The following is a 15,229-nucleotide window of genomic DNA, read 5'->3' as shown; positions in this document are numbered from 1 at the left end:
GTAGATAGAATAAATGACATGGAAGGTAACATAACACTTTTCCAACACTTCTCCATCACACGGAGCATATTGACACAATTCTACTCCAATTAGACAGCACTAGAGTTTGTTACAGGGCACTTATGTAGGGAATTTCGAATGCCGGTGATGGCAAGATCACGATTGACTTACTTCCAGTTCATGAGCTACGTCAGATAATTGGTCAAGGCATACATAAATATAAATTTAAGCATTTGTTCCGAAGTAGGGAATTCATGCAATATTATTCATATTTAGAAGCAACACTAACACCAACATCAGTAGTAGTTCATGTACCATTCATAACTGACGACCTGTTCACAGTATACGAAATACACCCCTTCCCTTTGGTCATCATCAACATCAACACAGACACCAACTCATCATGGTCTCCAATTGACAGAACACTGTCACTTTCGCAAGTGAATCAACGATTGAACGAAAGTGCCGCACATCCTTACATGCTGTTCACCTTTGTCCTGCGTACATTTTCACGTTTCAGCCGACTGAAACAGTCCCTTGTGAAATGGCTATCATCAGAAATGACAATATTCATAATCATTGCAACTTCACTTTTGCTCCAGATAAGCTTGTACACCATCAACGCATCGGACACTCACAGTTTTTTTTTTTTTCCTCATAACACATCAGTTTACATAGTCTGTCCAGATATACCACCATCTCATACTTCAGCATCAGGATTATACATAGCACCAGACTACTGTGCGGTATTTACATCAGCCATGTCCACTTTCTCCACCATCAATCACTACGCCATCCTCAATCATACACACAAACATTTCCACCCACTGCCTGATATGGACTTAAACATGAGCACAAGTATTAAGTTGACTTCACCTAAGTTTGAAACTATGCAACTGATCAATGAAACAATGAAGCCCTGGGAAGATTTGAGTTTGAGTATGTTCAACCCATATTATGTGTATAGCCCAGCACCTACTGTCTTTATAATCTTCTGCATTATATTTTCAGTAGTGCTGTTCGGAATGCACAGAATGCATGCAAGAATTGCAAATTTGGAGTCAGTATTTAGTGGGGGGAGAGTTAACATCCAAGTTAACCCTCCTGAATGAAGTGTACATATTTTGTATATAGTATTAATTTTATTGAAAAAAAGAAGAAGAATGACACATGATATAGAAGTATACCAGTATCATTATCTGTAGATGAAATATTAATAGCTCTTACCATAATCTTAACTTTGAGCTATTTTTTTGCATATATGCATTTTACAATTATACATACTGTTACGGAACAGAGAAAGATAACGTACACTTTAAGTGAGAATACTAAAAATCACTACCGTCCCGTAAGGTTCCAGGTTCAAAACAAAAGAGGTAGGTAAAATTACAAGTTAAAGTTTAATGCTTAAACTAACAACAAAACATTCAGGACTCATAAGGATAAGGTAATGGCAAAAACAGGTTGAATATATGGTTAACTGCAATAGCCTCTATTAACACGAAATTAGCATGAGTAAATTTATCTAAGTCAGCCCTGATAAAATGAGATACCAGATAATACTCAGTGAATGCAAGATAAATTATTACAGATACAAAATAATATTAAAACTGATGGACATAAAGATCCCTACATGAATTACAAAAACTTCACTAGGCCTACAAATTAAACTTATGCTATACAGTACAAGAAAAAATACAACAGTTATACTCAAATTACACACAGCTGCTAGATGTTTGGAGATTTCTTGAGCACTCACAATAATAATATCTGTACAGGGGAGGACAGAGATGTGAACAAAATGAGGAGCAGATCTAAGTGGCCATGATGCAGAAACTGAGCTCATTATATAGGGGCCGGCAGAGCTTGATACAACTTGTAAGAAGGACGCGCAAATGAAGCCATGGGGACAAAAAGCTGAAAATCCCGCTCTGGATAACAGAGAGAACGACTTACTCTACTATAACGGTAGAAGGGGGGGACTGAGGCAGAACACGCTCGTGATCAAACATGCAGCATACTGTGTGTTAAAATTACACAAAGGATGATGAAATCATAGGCTATGTAACACCTCCCCACAAAGAAAAAGAAATTTACAAAGGAAATTTCTTATTACTCTAAAACAATCTGTCTAAAGTCTAGATAAGCAATCTGCAATAACATTTTCTTTCCCCTTGACATGTTGTATGTCTAATGAATACTCCTGAAGAAGTAGACTCCATCTTGTCAATCTCTGATTTTTATCTTTAAACTTACTAAGGAATTTCAGTGGGTTGTGATCGGTATAAATGACTACGGGGTCAAAACCAGAACACAAATAAAATGAAAAATGCCGTAATCCCAAAATCAAGGTCAAAAGCTCTTTCTCAATAGTTGAGTAGTTCTTTTGAGGTGGAGCGAACTTCCCACTGCAATAAGACACAGGGTGTTCAACACCCTGATCATCCTCTTGCAGCAAAACAGCTCCAGCTCCTGTATCACTCGCGTCAACAGCCTCCGAAAAGGCTCAGCAAAATTTGGAGTAGCGAGCACTGGCTGACTTAATAGGACAGCTCCAAGTTTGTTGAAAGAGGATTCACAGTTATCGGTCCAGACAAACCCAACTCCCCTCTTCAGCAGGTCTGTAAGTGGTGATACAAGAATCGAAAAGTCAAGAAGAAATCTCCTGTAATAACCCACCATTCCCAAAAATCTTTGTAGCTCCCTCCCACTCTTAGGTCTGGGAAGATCACTTATAACCTGAACCCTAGCTCCTGGTGGTGCAACATGTCCATCACCAATTACATACCCAAGGCACCGAACTTCAGCTTGACCAAACTCACACCCTGACAAATTAGCCACAAGACCAGCATGAACCAAACGGTCAAGAAATTTACTGACATGGCATAGGTGATCTTTCCAGTTGTCACTGAAGATTAATACATCATCAATATAAACAACACACCCTGCCAAACCCTCTGTTACAACATTCATGAGCTTCTGAAATGTGGCTGGTGCATTCTTCATACCATACGGCATTACAGAACATGCAAAAGCCTTTCCTAGTGTTACAAAACATGAGATCTCCCTAGCACGTTCAGTCATAGGTACTTGCCAGTATCCCTTTAACAAATCAAACTTACTTATGTACCTAGCCTTTCCGATCTTGTCTATGCAATCTTCCACGCGAGGGAGAGGGTAAGTGTCTGTTTTGGTTATCTGATTAACACATCTGTAGTCAATGCAAAGCCGCTGTGACCCACCCGGCTTAGGGACCAGAGTGACAGGAGAACTCCACTCGCTCTGACAGGGCTCAATCATCTTGTGGTCCAACAGGTAGCCAAGCTCCTTCTGGATGAGAGGAACTTTCACTGGGTTCACACGGTAAGGAGGCAATTTAATTGGCTTTGCGTCTCCAACATCGACATCATGCATCAACACAGTGGTTCTTCCTGGAGTGGCACGGAACACTAGCGGGTACTCCTGCAGTAATGCCGAAAACTCCTGCCTTTCCTTGGGAGGTAGATGAGAAAGCTTAGTCTGGAGATCATTCATGATATCAGGATTCTTCCCCAAACTATCACTCAGGCTCATACTGCATGGGAGAGCTTCACTTGCAGACTCGGGTGGAACAGCTACAGTGCAGACTGGATTATTTTCGTCCCGCCTGTGATATAACTTTAGCATGTTGATGTGACATAGTTGCTTGTTCTTTCTACGATCTGGTGTGGCGATGACATAGTTGACATCACTGAGTTTCTTCTCCACGAAATAAGGGCCACTAAACTTGGCTTGAAGAGGTTGCCCATGAACTGGTAGCAGAATCAAAACCTGATCTCCTGGCTGAAAGTGGCGTAACCTGGACTTCCCATCATACCAAGTCTTCATCTTCTCCTGAGCAGCTCCTAAATTCTCTCTCGCCAGCTGTAAAGCAGTGGACAGCCGTTCTTTGAACTTCATCGCATACTCCAGCAGGTTGACGTCATCTTCCTCCGACAGCCAGCATTCCTTGAGTAACTTAAGGGGTCCTCTTACTTCATGGCCAAACAGTAGTTCAAAAGGTGAGAAGCCCAGTGATTCATTTGGAGATTCTCTTGCAGCAAACACAACGAATGGAAGACCTTTATCCCAGTCTTTCTGATGTTCCAAACAGTATTTCTTGAGCATCGATTTGAGTGTTTGATGATATCTCTCCAACGCTCCTTGGGTCTGGGGATGGTAAGCTGAAGATGTGATCTGGGTGATGCCCAACTCTTTCAGAGACTGCTTGAAAACGTTTGACATGAAATTACTTCCCCGGTCTGACTGTACCTCCTTGGGCAAACCAAACTTTGTGAAGAACCCTAGCATTTCCTTAACCACGTTCTTTGCTGAGATATTTCTAAGTGGAATGGCTTCAGGATAACGAGTAGCCATATCAATCATGGTCAACACATAAGAAAATCCTGAAGAAGTCTTAGGAAGAGGGCCCGCAATGTCCACCAACACACAGGTGAAAGGCGCCTCAAAAGGAGGAATGGGAACTAGAGGTGCAACCTTTTCGGTCTGATTACACTTCCCCACAACTTGACAAGTGTGACAAGACTTACAATACCAGGCAACATCCCTGAAGATACCTGGCCAGTAGAAGTGTTTCAAAATGCGTGCCACAGTCTTCCTCACTCCAAGGTGTCCTGCCAAACTGGTATCATGAGTCACACGAATGATATCCTGCCTACAAACACGAGGGATGACAACTTGATGTACAACCTCCCATTCACAGTCGGCTGATGCTGTTGGGGGTCTCCACTTCCTCATAAGTACTCCTGACTTTACATAATAACAAGTAGAAGCACCGGCTGACTCTTCTTCACTGTAAGCAGAGTTAGCTAGACCTTTCAACTCAGGGTCAGCAACCTGCAACTCAACCAACTCTTGACGAGACAAATTATCAACACTACGGGGTACTGCCTCATCTGGTGAGTGGTCCAAATTAGCAAGAAAAGTGTCAGCTAGGATAACATCATCATCATCATTATCCTCTAAATCACCAGTAACTTTAGACTTAGCCCTAGTGACAGCACATGCAGGGAACACATCAGGGACATCACAATCCTGGGCCGCAGCCACTGGCTCACTAGACAACTGAGGAGCTGGACACACTTGACTTCCACCAATATCATTTCCAAGTAAGAAAGTTACACCTGACATTGGGAGTGTCTCAACCAACCCAACCATAACGGAACTATTAACAAAACCAGACTCTAAATTCACTCTGCACAGAGGGACAGAGAAATAATTATTCCCTACACCTTGTAAGATTACAGTTTCATCAGAGGAATTAACATTAGAGCCTAGAACACTGGTCAGCATAAGGGATTGGCAAGCACCTGTATCACGATATATTTGAACTGATTTCCTGTCATTACTGTCCAGAGGACTGACAACACCATCAGACAGGAAATTAGCACATGAACTCTTGAGAGTGTCACCCACGTTACTGCTCAAAAGAGGAGCTCCATCATGAGAATTTAAGTTACCCCTCAAAGCAGGTTCAGTTAAATCAGTTAAAGAATTCTGGGAACTCTCAAGAGTGGACACTAGACCAATTGACTGAATATTTAGAGACTCCTTTTTGTTCACATCACGCTGTCTCCTGAAACATCTTTCCGTAGTATGACCAAGCTTACTACAATAAGTACATTTACTTTTCTGAAATCTAGAGGTGAAGCTGGTATTTACTTCCTGAGAAACATCACCCTTATTCTCTTCCCTGTTACCTGTACTCTGAGTAGAGGCAACGTACTTACTCTCAGCTTTCCCTTTTTCTCTAGAATATCTCTTGTGAGTGAGAACATACTCATCAGCTAAAACTGCAGCATCAGACAAATTATCTATTCTTTTCTCATCAAGATATAGGCTTACATCTTTACTAATACACCTTTTGAAGTCCTCCAGCAAAATCATCTGCTTAAATTTGTCAAAATCAGAATCCACATTCTTAGAATTTAACCACTGCTCTAACAAATCTTCTTTGATTTTTGCATACTCAACATGGGATTGCTTATCTTGCTTGTAAGTTGTCCTAAATTTTACTCTATAAGCTTCAGGAACAAGCTCATAGGCCTTAAGAATCAAGCTCTTAACTACATCATAATTATCAGATTGATCCTGAGGCAAAGATGCATAAGTTACTTGAGCTTTACCGGTGAGAACAGTTTGAAGGAGTACTGGCCAATACTTTTTAGGCCAATTAAAACCTGTAGCTACCCTCTCAAACAACTGAAAATACTTTGTTAAATCAGATTCATTAAAAGGAGGGACAAGTTTAACATTTTTAGCCACATCAAAATCATCAGAGCTAGATGATCCAGTTCCACCTTGTTTCATGCGATACTCATGGTCTGCCTGAATTCTAGCAATTTCAACTTATGCCTCAGCCTCTTTAGCTTTTGCCTGAAATTCAGCCTCCTTAGCTTTTGCCTGAAATTCAGCCTCCTTAGCCTGTGCTTGAAATTCAGCTTCCTTCACACGAGCCTCCTGCAGGGTTAGCTGTAACTTAGCTAATTCAATCTGCGTTTGCTCATTTCGAGGAGTTACATTAAACAAGCTTTCATTAATCATGTCAACAATTTGATCTTTAGAATGATGAGAGCGAACAGCAATTCCCAACTGTTGAGCAACAAGCTTAAGTTCATTCTTTGTTCTGTTTTCCACATCACACACTGTTTGCACATTTGACAAAAAATCTTTGGCTTCATCAAGTGTAGTAATAGTAGACATCATGAATAAGTAACAGTCACAAAATATCAAGCAATATCCTTATGATAATATCCTGAATATCCTGATAAGAGGTCGCCAAATTTATGTTACGGAACAGAGAAAGATAACGTACACTTTAAGTGAGAATACTAAAAATCACTACCGTCCCGTAAGGTTCCAGGTTCAAAACAAAAGAGTTAGGTAAAATTACAAGTTAAAGTTTAATGCTTAAACTAACAACAAAACATTCAGGACTCATAAGGATAAGGTAATGGCAAAAACAGGTTGAATATATGGTTAACTGCAATAGCCTCTATTAACACGAAATTAGCATGAGTAAATTTATCTAAGTCAGCCCTGATAAAATGAGATACCAGATAATACTAAGTGAATGCAAGATAAATTATTACAGATACAAAATAATATTAAAACTGATGGACATAAAGATCCCTACATGAATTACAAAAACTTCACTAGGCCTACAAATTAAACTTATGCTATACAGTACAAGAAAAAATACAACAGTTATACTCAAATTACACACAGCTGCTAGATGTTTGGAGATTTCTTGAGCACTCACAATAATAATATCTGTACAGGGGAGGACAGAGATGTGAACAAAATGAGGAGCAGATCTAAGTGGCCATGATGCAGAGACTGAGCTCATTATATAGGGGCCGGCAGAGCTTGATACAACTTGTAAGAAGGACGCGCAAATGAAGCCATGGGGACAAAAAGCTGAAAATCCCGCTCTGGATAACAGAGAGAACGACTTACTCTACTATAACGGTAGAAGGGGGGGACTGAGGCAGAACACGCTCGTGATCAAACATGCAGCATACTGTGCGTTAAAATTACACAAAGGATGATGAAATCATAGGCTATGTAACAATACACATGTTACAAAATGTAATACAGTAACCAATTTAACTATATTCAATTATGTACACAACTTGTTTATAATGTAATATTACTGGATCATTGCAATATTACGAAGAATATTATATCTATACAATATTATAATCAATATTATGTATTAAGAGTGAAAAAGAAGAATATTATGTATTAATAGATTAACATATGTCATGGATGATTGCTATCGGAGGACCGCCAGCTGCGTGATCGAGCGATGTCAGGACTCCATATTATAAATACAAATCATAACAGAAAGCATGATGGATAGATAGATAGACAGAGCACCAGACAAGGTGTGGGAACGGGTTATTAGCTTGCAACTCTTTAAGTGAAAGAATGTTGATCGTGCACCGGAAGCAGTACATACACACAGACATACAGTATTCTAGAAGCTTCCACGACAGTAGAGCACACGTGACACGATCCCAGCTACACGAGAATGTAGGAATTTGAGCTCAGAAGGAGACAGGCCATAGAACTAGCAGGTAGTGGAGAGAGCGAATAAGAAGAGGGGTCCAACTAGACTTACTTAGTATATTAAGTCTCTGTATAATACATATGCTGCTCAACTTAGACTTTCTCTAAAGATAATAAATCAAGATCAACTCCCTACTATTCATCTTTAACTCCTCCTGCTCTTCAGTTACCAAAATAACTTTAACCAAAACTCAAGACGCACCTGTTACAAGAATTAAGAGTTACATATATATAAATGTTGGCTACAAAGCTCTATCATTGTTACTACTACTTCTGCTACTACTACTACTACTACTACTACTACTACTACTAAAGAGAAAATGGTGGTTAATAATAATATTACAGTATACTACTACTACTACTACTTCCACTACTACTACTGCTACTACTACTACTACTTCCACTACTACTACTACTACTGCTGCTGGTGCTGCTGCTAATAATAATAATAATAATAATAATAATAATAATAATAATAATTAAAATTATAATAAAAACTAAAACGTCGTTAAAATATCTAGGGACAATTTGGTAATGAAAAATTGCCACAGCCATTGCCTACTAGAAGCCGAGCTATAAAGTGCCTTTGAGGTCAAGAACTTCTGGATGTCACCTTTGGTCATCACGAGCTACAAGTCTGCCAAGACTGGTGGCTCTATACTCTATTTTTTATATAGAGGGGAAGATGCACTTGACAGGTTGGTGATGACTGGCTGAATGCAACATGTCTGAATAACATATACTAACCCAAATTTCCCCCTCAGATATATGTTGTCAATTAATAATGCTAACTAGTAAAGAGATTATGAAGTAATGTTGCACTCAGTCAGTCACCACTGGCCTGTTAAGTGCACCTTCGCCTCGAAAAAAAAAAATGACTATAGCTTTTACTCTTTCAAGTAAAATCAGTTGCCTTCTCTGTCTTCGGGAGTAGTCCAAAATTTTGGACCACAGGCGATCTCAGAGAATAATGATTAGATTTGGACTACATTAAGCACTGCATTCTGGCCATGTCCCAGGTGTATGCCATACAAATTTCATCCCTCTAACTTAAGTGCTTCTTAAGCTTTAGTCCCTATATTTTCCGGATCCTATCCGGGTTCCGGTAGTCGGATCAGGAGGATATTTGGTCAGATGAATCGGCCAACCAGTACCATAATTTGGCGAGGAATGAATTCTGCAGCTCAATCTGTATGTGAAGGCGGCGATTTAGATCTTCTTTATCATAATAATAATGATGATGATAATAATAATAATAATAATAATAATAATAATAATAATAATAATTATAATAATAACAAGAAGCGGTTCCAAGGCACAGCAAACCCGTCCCAGGCAGTCATTTTAGTGATGACGTATAAACACAACAGGATATCTAGTCAAAGATGTCACATATCAAATTTAGAGTAAATCGGCTGAATATTGACGATTCTATGTCCAATTGTAGTTTTAGGCCCAACCCACCTGACATTGACCCCCCCTACCGCTAACTGGGGGGTGACCCCCTGAGGTAATGAGGCATGATATAGGATGCGGGTTAAAAAAATGCACCTTTTGGTTTTGGTTTCATGCCGATATGATGAATTTGAAAGCATTTATGGCGAAAAAACGTTTTTTTCCTTATAATTTTTGGGCCTACAGCCTGGGCCTTGGCCCAATTTGGCCCAAAATGAATAATCAGGTGATCAGAGGTTCATAGCCCATCATTCCTGTAACTTTAGTCAAAATCGCACCAGTAGTTCTTTCGTGAAGTTCTTATCAGACTGAGAGACAGACAGACAGACAGACAGACAAACAAACAAACAGACAAACCGAGAGAAAACAACAGCTGGCCTGAATCCCCTCCAGGGCAGGGACAGGTAATAATAATAATAATAATTGTAATAAATAGTAGTAGTAGTAGTAGTAGTAGTAGAAGTAGTAACAATATAATAATAATAATAATAATAATAATAATAATAATTATTATTATTATTATAATTTTAATAATGGTAATGTATATCAGTAGTAGTAATATTAGCTACACAATAATTGTAATAGACATTTGTCCACGCATGTTGACACATAGTCGAATCCCCTCTCCCCTTTCCCCCTTGATGTAACCAGGTCTGATGGTACTGCACACAGACAGTATTATGGCAGAAAAAATGTTTTGTGTCTGATAAAAACCGGAGCAAGGCGAAATGTTACACATATGAAAATATAAATGCTCTTACCTTTATCTGGTGCTTTACTTAACCAGTTTTCCAGGCACACTAATCACACGCATATTATAGTCATTGTCATGCAGATTTACCAGTAACGGTTTTATTACATGCATTTCTTACACATACTTCTCTCCAACCTTCCTTTACATTTTATTGCCTCTGTAAAATGGCCTTGCGCTATCTCACTAATACCCACTGCTTTCCTATTCGTCAGGCTCTTCACGTCATTCTTCATTTCTGCAGTTCTGTTATTCTCTGGAGCCCTTTCCCTCTTGTATCACCAAGTTGAGTCCCGTTTACTCTCCAGTTTCTTAAATAAGACATCCATCTGTTCCTTATTTGTCGTCTGATTGCATTTTTCTGCTTCACCTTTTGCATTTATTATTCCACTTTTATTTTTATTTTTCATAATTTCAGGGTACTTAGTGGTGCTGGAGAGGGACGCATTTGTGCTATGCCATCAGTGTAACTTGGTGGTACTGTTCCCAATTATACACGTCCCTCAACTTCCTATCCTCCGACTGGGGGATGATAGATTGTCAAAGAAGAGCAGCTTTAGTCAGCAGTCTACCAGGATCAATTCAGATAAAATTGGAGCTACGACTACTAGTGCTGCTACTACTACTTTGCATTGATTGTCTTCTATACCATATCCTTCATAAATTTCTTTTCTCACTGTACGCCATCGTCATTTTACTGGAACTACATTCTGTCATCCAAGGCAACTAATTCATCCATTGATTAATTACTGGTTGTCCATCCTCCACATACCACCCATTTTTTAATTTTTTACTAATCAGGGCTTGTACTAAACTTGCACAGATTAAGCATTCTTTGTCAGGTAATCGTGTTGCAGTCAACAACTTTTTTTTTGTTAACCTGTCTCCAATATATTCTCATTAACAAGCAATTCAATGTTCCTTTACTTGTGAAAGGAAGAGGAATGTGATGGAACTCCTTCCCCCGTCTGCTACACCACAGGATTGATAACAGCCACTAATTTCGAGCTCTTCTCCCTCAGAAAACATGATTCTGGTTCAAGACGCTCTCAGCACGCTGGTGTCCGGGCCTCTGCGTGGCCACGACCTCCTGCTGGTCACGGACGACGATAGTCAGCGCCTGCTGGATGTGGGCCGGGTGGTGGCAGCAGCTGGAACCTCCCACATGCCCGTCTGTCATCTCACCCAGCTCTCACTCCTCCACACCGCCCATCCCGCCCGCCACACCCAGGGCTCCCTTCTCACCTCCATCCTTCTCTTTCAGCACGATCCTACCGCCTTCCTTCTCCTCCTGACAAACAACAAACACTGGAACCCCAGCTACCTCGTTCTCTTCTGCCTGGATGCGCACCTCAACACCACCACCGTCCTCAGCCAGCCTGTCGTCCAGCGATCCAGGTTCATTCTGCTACTCCAGCCAGCTGCCAAAGCCAGCCAACCCCGCCTTCTTGCCTTCACCTCCAGACCTACAGATGTACGTCACTCAGTCAAAACGACAACGCTAGGATTCTGGAGTCCTGGTAAATTTCACATTAAGGAGGCACTGTTTCCTCCCCGCTTCCACGACTTTGGAGGTCAAGTTTTGAGGGTGCCAATGCTATGCTTTGATGAACCTTTTATTTACATTGACAAGAAAAGCATGGCAGGTGATTGTACTGGAGCCAACGCAGATGCAGCAGAGACTATTGGTAATAAACTTAACTTTCGAACGAAATTTGACCACATGGATGAAATAGTGTGGGGAGTCAAACGGAATGGGACATGGAAGGGAATGTATGGTGAGCTGATGTACAAAGATAGGGATCTGGTCATAAACTCACTGGCCATCGCTCCTGATTCAGTGAGCGACTTTGATTCGACTTACCCATATTGGGAAAGTAGTTTTGGAATCGTCCTGTTAGTGCCTCAGCCATTACCCCAGTGGAGGAACATCCTTTATCCTTTCTCCCCGTTAACATGGGGTTTGGTGTTTGTGACCACGGTGGTGATTTCCTTTCCGCTGGCTCTCATCCTTCACAGACTCCATCACACCAGCGACCCTACTGGTATCGTTCTCAAGGTGACGAATCACATAGACACAACCCGCACTTTCTTTCCCTGTTTCACCACAACACTCATCCTTCATTAACTGGTATGTACTTTGCACTTGTGATCACTGCTTTCATGTACCCTTATTACAGAACTACTATTTATGCTCAGCGTGTCTACATCATATTCTCTGACAACAAACTATAGTTTGTTTATAGCGTAGCAGTATATTTCGTCCTCCGTTACTCGAATATGTTTTTTTTTTCTTTTTAGTTTTGTTCCACTTCATAATATTCTTTCTAGTTTGACAAAAGTACTCTTTCTTTGTCATATAAGCTTTCTGTTTTAGTGTGTGCACTTACTACATATCGGTGGGATCAATTTGTATATTGCTGGCATATGCATTAGCCCCACTTGAGGCAAAACATCTTCACCTGCCATATTTTCGTTACAAGTACACCTATGACCATTACTATGTTTATTGTATATACACTGTCATGAACTGTTAATAGCAAAAGTGCAGCCTACTGCTTGTATTTCATACACGCAACTACAAAGCATTCACGGAGCGCATACCTTCGCCAATGCCATTGCAGGATCAGGATCCGGAACCGAATCCGCCCCCAAATTTAATCAATTCTCTCTTGTCCCATGACCCTCCCTTCCACAAAACTTCATTGAAATTAACTGAGAACTTTTCGATACATCGTGTGGACAAACAAACAAACAAACAGACAAACATAAGTGAATATTTAATCTCCTCCAACTTCGTTGGCGGAGGTAATTAGCGATATGACTGACTGGTCAAGCAGCATATAGAGGTATCCCATCACGTCGGAATAAAATAGCGTGACAGTGGTCGAATTTGATTATGAAAAAGTACCATACAAACAATTTTAATGGAAGACATATGTTGGAGAAATGAAACATTTCGATACATATGCAAGTGTTAAAATACCCAACACTCCATCAGAAGACAAAATGCCGCCCTTGAACAGTGTCTTAATAGGGAGTGAAACATGCCAGCTCATTTCTTATCTACGCCTCAGTACACTATCTGCCTACTTCAGGAAGGATGATCCTTTAGAATTATGTAAATATTGCATAGCAGCTGAGCCCCTGAGAGGGATGTCAAGAAATGTCCGCACCCATGTTCCATGTGATGTGACGACCGTTTGAATTTCCCTGCACTTGTTTCTATCAATTACTGTAGCATGAGTGACGTTTCCTCCGATTTCCTCTCTGCTGACCACCTCAGCTTCCCCTGTAAGCCTATGATTACCCTCACTGCAACCCAGCTGACAGAAACCACTCGCAGCATCCCTCTTGTGTGGCCTTCTACCTCCCCTACACTGATTGGCAGTGCCAGGGTGGTTCTTGTTGTCCCAAGCTTGAAACTTCTGATAATCGACTCTCTAGCTAAAGCTATTGTGTCAGTCTCTGACTGATGTATCAGAGTTATATACTTGTTCAGTAACTGTAACGACTTTCAAAAACTCTTTGATTATGTCATTTATACAATGGAACACATTCTTTTTACTTCACCTTCTGTGAACTCTTCATTTTACATCTCATTATTGTTCAATGCGATGTGGAATTACTTTTTCATTCAACAATTTGCTTGATGAACAAAGTCATATTTGTTCCATTATCACTGATACAGAGAAGATTATGGCTACCCTTGTTCCTGAGTGCCTTGGATATAGCTCAGCACAACTTGTCCTGAAATTTATGACAAATCCTTGACGGCATCTGCCACTCTTCTACAGTGAGCCCCGCCGATTATGGTATGATCTTAATAAACTCTCCTGTGACTCCCTAACTGCCTGTTCATTCACCCAAGAAGCGGTCTTTTTTTTTTTTTTTTTTTTTTTTTTAATGCAAGGAAGAAGGAAAGCAAAGAGCAAAAGGCCACAAGATTGTTCCCAACAACAGAGAGAGAGAGAGAGAGAGAGAGAGAGATTCAACTGAGACTCCTAGACACAATGGAAAGAAACCTGTTTTGTACAAAGGAAAAATCATCCAATATAATACCAATATGCCGGGAATCGAACCTTAGGTGAGAGCCAGGCAGCATACCACTACACCACGACCGGTCGTGATGTAGTGGTATGCTGCCTGCCCGCTCACCTGAGGTTCAATTCCCGACATACTGGTAATATATTGGATGATTTTTCCTGTGCACAAAACAGGTTTCTCTCTTCATTCGGACTTGCCGTAAGTGCTTGGGATAGATTAAAAGCATCTACTTGCCCGACTTCCGAGGGGTTATCTCATCCTCTTCAGGCCCACAGTTGGGGGCGAAGCGACATTATTTGTAAGATTGTGACAATGTGAGTTAACTTTTACCTGGTCGTGGTGCAGTGGTATGCTGCCTGGCTCTCACCTGAGAGTCCCAGGTTCGATTCCCGGCATATTGGTAATATATTGGATGGACTCCTAGACTTATAGAGGTTGGGGGAGTGGAGTTTCTGACCACTACTTGGTGGTGGCCAGAATTAGGATCCAAGTAAGATGGAGGAACAGAAGAAGGGAAAGACTAGAGGAAGGAGTAGTTGTAAGGAGAGTGGAAAGGTTACAAGAGGATGAGAAAAAGGCAGACTATAAGAGAGTAGTGGAGGAACGATTGAGCAAATATGAATTGGAGCAGATGGGGGACGTGGAAGGTGTGTGCAGGATATTTACAGAATAAATATGTGCAGCATGTGATGTGGTGTGTGGGAGGAAGAAAAGACGGAGGGGGGTGCAAAGAACAGCGTGGTGGACTGAAGAGGTGAGACAGGCAGTGGCACAAAAGAAGAAAGCATACAATGAATGGATGAGAAATAGGGGCGTGGAAGAAGTTGAGAGGCGGAAGAGAGAGTTATATGTAGAAAGAAAGAG

The sequence above is a fragment of the Coenobita brevimanus genome, chromosome 44 (genome assembly GCF_032717465.1).
Source record: "Coenobita brevimanus isolate Jiangsu-jjx chromosome 44, ASM3271746v2, whole genome shotgun sequence".
NCBI classification, from domain to species: domain Eukaryota; kingdom Metazoa; phylum Arthropoda; class Malacostraca; order Decapoda; family Coenobitidae; genus Coenobita; species Coenobita brevimanus.
Note: the sequence above shows the minus strand (reverse complement) of the source record.